The 9628-nt window shown below is 30.5% G+C and overlaps 1 non-coding gene across 1 annotated transcript; it reads left to right on the forward strand.

Annotated features, from left to right (window-relative positions):
* Window positions 1-679: 679 nt before the first annotated feature.
* On the forward strand, window positions 680-751 carry TRNAK-UUU (transfer RNA lysine (anticodon UUU)). Its single transcript has one exon. It is a non-coding gene; the product is annotated as a tRNA-Lys (tRNA).
* The last annotated feature ends 8877 nt before the right edge of the window (window positions 752-9628 follow it).

Below are 9628 nucleotides of genomic sequence, written 5' to 3' on the forward strand. Positions count from 1 at the left end.
AGAAATTTATTAATTTCCAGCTTATACTTTTCGTTTAATTTTTCTTGGTAAGGGAAGGGTCATAGAAGGACAAGGAAAAGGACTATGACAAAATTAGATCTTACATTTATAAAAAATAATTTTACCAGTGAAGTATCCCTCAACTTCCAAAAAAATATTTTAACAAAGGGAAATAAAAATAGGATTAAATCAACTTTTTTACTTCTTCAGAAATTCTAGCAAAAGACTCTAAACAACTTGCATGTTTTTTACATGCTATTTTACTTTTTTTTTTTTTTTTTTTTTTGGGGTGGGGGTTAATTTCAAGGTTTCATCACGATCATATCCGGTCCTTTTCCCTTCTTTATTTTATGCAAAAATACAAAAAGCTAAAAGTATACATTTTTATATGTGGAAGTGCCATATATTTTTGTTATTCATGTATTTTCCTTTCCGATGAAAACTCTCTCGTGGTCCTTATAAAAAATTTACACTAACAAGATTTAAAACTATTTTCAACTAATACAAATGTTATTATTTAAAGCTACATCAAATATAGTTCCGACTAATTATTTCAGGTTCTTCACATTTTAAGTTACTACTTTTTTTTTTGGAACATACATATTTTTACACATTACATGAAATGTGTATGGGCTGAATTTAAGGTTGTACTACTATAATATACGAATTTGACACATCAGCCGTCTTAGCTCAGTGGTAGAGCGCGTGGCTTTTAACCACGTGGTCGTGGGTTCGATCCCCACAGACGGCGATTGCTTGTCTTGTCTTGTTATTTTTTATTATTGGTCAAAGTCTATCATTTACCTTCAAAATTAGTATCATAACAATTAAAAACTAAGGCAAAAAAAAAAAAAAAAAAAAAAAAAAAAACATTTGAGATGTGAATTCGATTTTTCCCATTATGATTTATTCGGAACTCGTTGATTTTACCTTACAAAACTTTTCTTGCTTATGTAAGCCAATAATCATATGAGAAATATTGTTGTAATGCGTAAAAAGATTTAGCAATATCATTACCTGATAAAGCTTGTCCAATTAACTTCTTTTTTGGCTATAGTCACATTATCAATGAAAAGAAATATTGTAATGTATAACAAAGTTTTATCGAATACCATTCTTTGGGTAAAATTTGTCCGATAAAATACTTTTTTATTTAACAAGAAAATAATCAGGTAAATTGAGTGAGGGGGTAGGTAATATAGTGAAGAAATCATTTATATGGGACTTTATGATTTAAATGACAAAAATACTAATTTGACTTTATAAAATGACATTATCTGAAATTAATTCGAGGGAAAAGTCACGACCTTAGAATATGGTGGAGATAATTAAATAATTATCATTACTTTGAAGAAAATGAGGCATCTAAAGTACATATTCACTAGTTATGTTGGGATGGTGAAAGACAACAATCAGAGCCATGATTTAGTGATCTTTGACCCAAAGTTTTACTTTTATACCAGTACGACTAGTATGTATGTATACCCTACTTATATATCGTTATATCCTAATTAAATAACTTTAATTATATCCTAATTAAATAACTTTAATTAATTGTGTTTTACCATATCTTTACTATAGAAAGAGAGAAAAAATTGAAAAGGACTAACATGACATATCCCCAAAATTGAGCTCCTCTTTTGCCGAAGGTCAAACAACTGCCAGCCACCTTATTTCAGGGATTTTTGCATTGATATTCAATAATATACTAACTCAATGGCTACATCTTACATCATACATTAATGTGTCTCTACATATACTATTATCACTAAAGAGAATGAATAAAAACTATGAACTTTGTCACTAATCTATTGCTAAATAGTCGTAGTTAATTTTTTTATAAAATTTGTCGCTAACTCATTGTTAATATCACTAAATAGGATTAACTCATTATTATTAAATTATGTTCGAGCGTGAGAATTAGATTTTTTTTTCTTTTTGTAAAAAGGATTTTATCCTTTTAAATATATTTTTTAATGCGAATCTGAATTAGTCTGCCGTGATTTTTTTTTTTTTTTTAATATATACAAAATGTTCAATAGAAAAACATTAGTAAGAATAAAAACATTAAAAAGAATATCTTCCGTCCCTCCACAAACCCAAATCACTTTAAACATGATCTGAATTCTGAAACCCTCTTATTACTAGACTAGTAGACTGAAAAAAGCAATACTATATTAATTGATTTATGGTATGTTCTTAACCACGTCCCCCTCCTCCTCTACCCCTAATGTTAAACACCTAAAAGGTCTTGTACTTCTCCTCCTATAAAAACACTTCAACTCTCTACTTTCTTTCACCACCAAAAAAGGCAAAAAAGAATTGTGAGTACACATGTATATTCACATGGTGTATATTATGTACTATACAAGTGATGTTAAACTTGAAAGAGTATGGAGGGATCTGTAAAGCTCAGGAGGGATAGCGCCATAGAACATATGTGATGTTGGTTTTTCTTTTTGTTTCATTTGCTCTTTTTTTTCTTTCTGAATTTGTCTTTCCCATAAATTCATCTTTTTTTATCCTTTTTTGGTACAACAAATTCATCGATTATATTTGGCGCTATCCATCCTGAGTTCTATGGCTCCTTCTTGCTTTTTGCTATAAAACACAAATACTAACCTTCACAAAATTCACTCACAATTTGCAGGTAAGATCTTACTCTAGTTAATTCTATCGCATCATATTTGACTTATGCAAAGTCTAATTTCAATTGTAGTAGTAATACTCTTTGATGGCTTGACCTTTTTGCATAATCGATCATAAATTCTTGAATCTTCTGCATTTGGAGAAGTACATGAGCTCCTCATGCCAGGTACCACTTTTTCTTAGTCCTTTATTTATAGTTCTTGCATTAGTCTTTCTCGAATTACTAGTTTATTTCTAGTTGAAATCTTACCCATCTAGTATGTGTAATACTTCCGTTGATTGATAAAAATGCGGCCGATTCAAGAACGATCCATCCCACCATAATGGATCTTGCCTGCCATTTTTGGTTTGCGAAATCCTCTTGGTAACCACCCTTCTTCATACTCCCTGCGTCTCGAAATATTTGTCACATTTTTTATTTACACGCTCATTAAAAAAATATTTATAAGGATAACATTTTGACTATTTTACCCTCTTAATTTATTTTATCATGTTCTCTCTCTACTCAGTAAATAATTACTCCATTAATGATGAAACCTCTTAAATGTTGGTATGTGAACTCACAACGTCAACACATTGATGTAATTAAGACAAGGGTAAAATGAAAAAAAAAAACTACTTAATTTATCTTGGGTAAATAAAACGACAAATATTTTGATATAAGTATTTTTACTAAGGGCGATAAATATTTTGAGACGGAGGGAGTATTGATGAGGGGTTGGAATTACTGTCTGGATTCTCACCCATTCCTTTTTTTCTCAAAGAGGATGAGTCTTTGTAATCTTGAGATTCGTAAGTGTAGCTATATCACAAGCTCATATTTTTGTAATTTTAATCTATAATTACTTGAATGATGCTATATATCTTCGTCAAAGTGTTTTTTATCAATACTTGAACAAAAGCGAGTTTGGATGAGTATACTTAATCGTGGAGCATCCCGAGTATTAGCTTTAGGAGTCGTTTAGGAGGATTTCTATGTATTGCCATAGTTTTTCTCTGCTTAGGTAACTGTGTTAGGAATGCAAATGAATCGCTTTTGAACACCCTTTTGTGTTCTCGTACTACTCTCTCAGTCTCATTTTATGTGAAAGTGTTATTGATTAAAAAGTTAAACAAATTTTTTTTTGATTATAATTTTCTCAATTTTTTAAATATTTTGAATCATTAGCTATATATGTTGACTATTAGAACTTTTCGTGTCGTTTTTAAAACTCGAATTCATAATCAAAATTAGGTGTTTCGATCCTCGCCCTCCAAACCTTCACATAAACTGGGACAGAGGAAGTAAGATTCCTCTCGATCAACTTTGAGTGGTTATTCATTCCATGTCAATCTTTAATCTTTTTTCCTTTCATACTTTACTAAGCAATTACTTTGTTAGCTAAGAATTTAAGTTATATGCACTACTCATATAAATGTAGTTTAATATATATTTTTTCTTTTTTATCTGATCGCCTGCTATCATCGAGATTTACTTGTAATTATTTTATAATTAAATTAATTATAATTAATATTAACCCTATATAAATGCATAGCATTTAAACTCATTCAATAAGAGAGTTCCTCTTTTAGCATAAAAATATGACTTTTCGGTCTGTGTCTGGTAACTCCTTAAATGTTTATTTCCTTTTTCATGCACAGAAAAGTAAAGTTTGCTAGTTACTCCTATTACGCATAGCTGTTTATTTATTACATAGTTATTTACTATTACATGCAGTACTCTTTGAGAGTCTGTGAGAGGTTTAATTCGAAGTATATTATTGTTATGCAGAGCAATAAAAGGGTAGTAGTTGCGGCTAGGGTTTTGACATAGCTTTGAAAATTGAAGCTTTCATATTATATGCTTTTGTTTTTATTACTACTAGCTTTAGCAGCTATGGGTTTTTGACTTAAAATTTTATTGCAGGCTTTTTTAATTTGGATGTTGACTCCATAGCGTTTAAGTCACGTATTCCCTTCCTTTAATTTAATGCTTTACTCTTTTTTTTTTTAAAAAAGATAAGATAAGATCTACATATAAGAAAGATATATGCATTTAAGTGAAATACATCCGTGCAAGGGGTGTAAAGAATATTTTTTTGCTATTGAATAAATTTCATGGATTATTACAGATTACTCTCTCCGAATCAAAAAGAGTGTCTATTTAGTTTTTTTTTTTTTGTTAAAAAAGATTGTACATTTATTAAATCAAAAAAGAATTAACATTATTTTTTTAGATTTGTCTTTATTAAGTGCTAAGTGATCAAATTTAATAGCTATTTAATTAGGAGTAGTTTAATCAAATAACCTAATTTTTTTAAAAAATTAATATTTTCTTAAGGAATGTGAAAATGATTAAATACACATTCTTTTTTAACCACAGGGAGCATTATGCTATTATTTATATTATATAGTATCAGTCTTGCTATGAAAAGTCTTTAATTGACTAGTGTAAAATATTTATACGCCATTTGCAGGCCCGGATATATTCCCCAAACAATGTGAGGGAGTATTTTATTACAATTATGGCCCCACCACTTTATGCTCTTCCTTCTCTTTCTTTCTTTCTTCCACGTTTTTTTCTTCTCTCTCCTCTTTCCTCTTTTTTCTCATTTTCTATTTTTTCATCAATTTTAAAATAAATTCTTTTTAAATTCTATGATACGCAAGTCAATTTGTTTTAAAGATTTCTTCCGTTTTATTATTCAGCTTTTCAATTTTTTCTTAAAAAATCAATTAAAATCCGTACAAGTTTAAAAGAAAATAATTGACACTCAAAAAAAAAAAAATTAGTGTAAAAACTGATAGGATACTTTTAAAAGTAAAAACACCTTAAGAAATTTATTGGAATTTCTTTCTTTTTTATTTTTATTTTAGTATATATTCAATTCAAAGTTGCTACATTCTACACCCGAGAAATTTAAAGTCCTAAGTATCATCAAAGTAGACCCTGAATTTAGGGGTATGCAAAAATCGGTTTAACCGATAAACTGAATAGAAAAAACGTCATTGGTTTAGCAATCTATTTGGTTAATGATTTTTTAATTTTTATCGGACTACCAGCTCGATTTCAATTTTTATGTTATATTAACGGTTAAACCGATAACCCAATAAGGATATAGGTTCAAACACGTTGCTGGTTCAGTTTACCGATTAAACTAATTGTCTTCGAACATAATTGGTTTGGCTTCCTACATCTTTCACAGAGAAAATATCACTAAAACATACTCTTACTAAAGGTAATTTTAGTAAGATCTTATATCCTTATTGGGTCATCGGTTTAATTGTTAAACTTTACGGAGTTTAATTGATTTTTTAAGAAAAAATTGAAAAGTTGAATAATAAAATGGAAGAATATCTTTAAAAAAAATTGATCTGAATATAATAGAATTTGTTTTAAAATTGATGAAAAAACAAAAAATGAGAAAAAAAGAAAGAGGAGAGAGAAGAAAAAAACCTGGACGAAAGAAAGGAAGAGAATGAAGAGCATAAAGTGGTGGGGCCCAAATTATAATTGTAATAAAATAATCCCCCACACACCATATCATATTTATGTCTCGTCCATTGTAAAATTTTTCAATATTATGGGACATTGCTTCGTCGATTTCTTTCTTTAGATATGTATATATAGAATTATAGATAATAAGCAAAAAGAAAACATTAGGCATAAATATAAAAAAAATGACATTAATCGCTTCTCATCATACTGATCTATTCTTTTGTTCACCTCTTTAAATATTGATACTGATTACAAAAAATCCCATATGCACTACCGAGTGTTTAGAACTTATACTCTAAATATTACTTTTATTTTATCTTCCCTAATCTTTTATAAGAAAGCCATATAATAATGAAATTGTTTTTAATTATTAGAAAGATGGCTAGGAGAAATTGAAAGTTCTGAAAGGAGATGATGAGAATGATTGATTTGGAAACGCACACAAGAAAAGATTAAGTACTACAAAATATAACAGCCTTCCTTATGATCAATATCTTGCAAATTACGTAAGGGGATTGAGGGAAATGCTTGAATATTGAGTAAATATCTCAAAAGGTCACTCAACTTTGAGTAATTATGTGGCAAAATCATTAAACTTTGCTACATATTAATAAAATCACTCAACTTTGGCTTTTACTCTCATAAAATCACTCAACTATATGTGTCATCAAAGAAATTTGACCTGACAATATTAAATAAATTTTTATGCCATGTATACATGGACCCCACAAATAAAATAAAATAAAATAAATTCATATTTTAATTTTGGATATACATTTCAGTTTTTCTAATATATAATGTATAAAAATTAATACACTACTTTAGACACTTTACGTGAGAGCTAAGTTGTTAAATTTCAATTGGCTCATTGAAAACACTAATGCCAACGGATTATTTTTAACCTTAGTTCCAACGTATATTAACCAAAATTTTTTTTTTTTTTTTTTTTTTTGGAAAATAAAATAAAAATTGTTGTTGCTTACAAAAGGAAAGGGTCCAGCCGGTCCCATGTGGCCTCTTCCTTTCAGCCGGACCAATAATAACATTCATGTGTTTCTATATATTCTTTAATTATGATTAATTAATATGTATTTTTATTTTATTTATTTTTTAATTATAATAAAATTCATACATATTGATTTGGTGTAAATATCTTGTTTGAGTAAGTCTTATCTATTAAATAGATATACGTAAACAAAGTAGAAAGATAAGAAAATAGAGATGAAAAGAAAGATTGCAGAAGCTAAAAAGAAGGACAATGCAATAAATAAATAAGAAAATAATTTCAAGAAAAAGAATAAGAGCACACATAAAAATAAGGTAGAAACAACAAAGAAAATAAGTTTTAAATGAAGGGTTAGTGGGTGGATGTTGAGGTATTAAAATATGAATTTTTTAAATTTGTGGGATCCATGTCTATATAGCATAAAAAAATTAATTAATATTATCATGTCATATTTTTTTGATGACATACTTAGTTGAGTGATTTTATGAGAGTAAAGGCCAAAGTTGAATGATTTTATTAATATGTAGCAAAGTTCAATAATTTTGCTAAATAATTTTTCAAAATTGAGTGACCTTTTAAGATATTTACTCCTTGTATATTATACAATTGGATCAAAAGGTATGATCTGACTTTAAGGCACACTAGGTGTCTCTACTCTTTACTGTATGGAGACAAAGAAACCACTTCACCTGTTAACGTTATCTTCAATCTTATGATTTTACTGTGTTCAGTGCTTATGTGCTATTAAAATAAGCATCATTTTATTCATCTAAGAGTTTTATGTTAGGTATGAAATGTGCTTGAACAGAAGCTTGCACGACTTCCTAGGGCTACCTACCTAACTGGAAAAACTTAATTCTCAACCTTTGTCCTTATCACATCTTTGAATTCAAAATCAGTGATTATTAGTACTTCATTAGTCCTAATTTATGTGACAATGATTCACTAAGCACGAAATTTAAGGAAAAAAAAAGATTTTTAAAATTATGATCTAGCAAGTTAAATCAATTTATCCCTACACATCATCTCATTAATAATAAAATAGCAAGTTTAAAGTTAAATTGAGTTATTTTATTGTCACACACCAAATTTGGAGAGGCGTGACGGGCATTCGATGCCATACTAGGCCCGAGCGAACCACTCTAAATCTGTAACTCTGGAGGAGTAGCCCTCAACTTAAGCCTATAGGGCCTACCTGCACACAGACAATACCAGCAAGCTGGCAAGGCCGCAATCTGGATATATATATATATATATATAAACACTGGATATCTCATCTGAACTGGGCACACACACCCAAAACATGTATACACAACTGAGCAAGCCAACGAGGCTGCTATGATCGTCCAAGCCAACAGTATCCAAACAGACATATATTAGCCGGCAAGGCTATCACACAGACACACTATGTACAAGACTCGTCTTCAAGCCTCCCCAGGAAAGTATAATCAGCTGGCCATAGTCGGGACGGGGCCCGGCCTACCCGTACAATCGTAGTAAAAAGGAGGACTCCAAAGACACGACAACTCCGAACAAAGGGAGCTCGCAATCAACGATATCGGTTCCGCCTGTTGGAGAGGTCATCAATCGGTCTATCTCATGTACTGCACAGGCATGAATGCGGGCTCCGAAAAAGGGACGCTAGTACGAAATAATGTGCAGTATGTAAGGCAATAGATAGCGAAGGCGGGCGAAAACAATACGACGGAGATCAAAGAATGCCACAGGTATCTCTGATTCATCGATATGAAATGCGATACAATAATATCATATATCTCGGCACCGACCAAGTGGCCAGCAACTGTAAAATCTCACTGACCCGTCGGCCAGGCAAAATAAAATGTCTCACTGACCAAGTGGTCAGGCTAAATAAAATGTCTCACTGACCAAGTGGCCAGGCTAAAGAAAATATATGTATATAGCATGCTGTATATCATGTGTAAACTGAAATATATGATGATGTCAACATGTCTTTCTTCTTCTACCAACAATGAACTAAGAAGTGGATAGGAATCTCTCTGAAGATACAATACCACATCTAGAAACGTTACACCTCTATGACAACTCTTAAACAATAGTTTTCTTTCTTTTAGATTCGATAAGCACCTACTGTCTATCGATCATGCCAAGAAAAAGAAGGGATAGCCATTACATACCTTGTCACGTACTTAACCACTCAACGTTTATCCTTCCGAGCTTGCAAATCTACATTCTAGACGATTCATACCAAGGTTAAGTCGTTGAAACGCTTATACGGTCAAACTAAACTATTAAGTGAGCTAACGAAATTTGGGCAGGATTTCCTCCATATTTCTTACTTCCACCAATCTTCAAACATCACTAACAATATCAATAATATCATAGCCAAGAGGTTATATGCAAACTAGACTCAAATCCATCCCAAATCTTCCTTTCAAATTCCATCCATAGCCATCAACTACAACCCAACACCTTATAACCTTCCTTTCTTAACTATTTTCACATTTAAGACTTGC

Source organism: Lycium ferocissimum, chromosome 3, assembly GCF_029784015.1.
Source record: "Lycium ferocissimum isolate CSIRO_LF1 chromosome 3, AGI_CSIRO_Lferr_CH_V1, whole genome shotgun sequence".
Lineage (NCBI taxonomy): Eukaryota > Viridiplantae > Streptophyta > Magnoliopsida > Solanales > Solanaceae > Lycium > Lycium ferocissimum.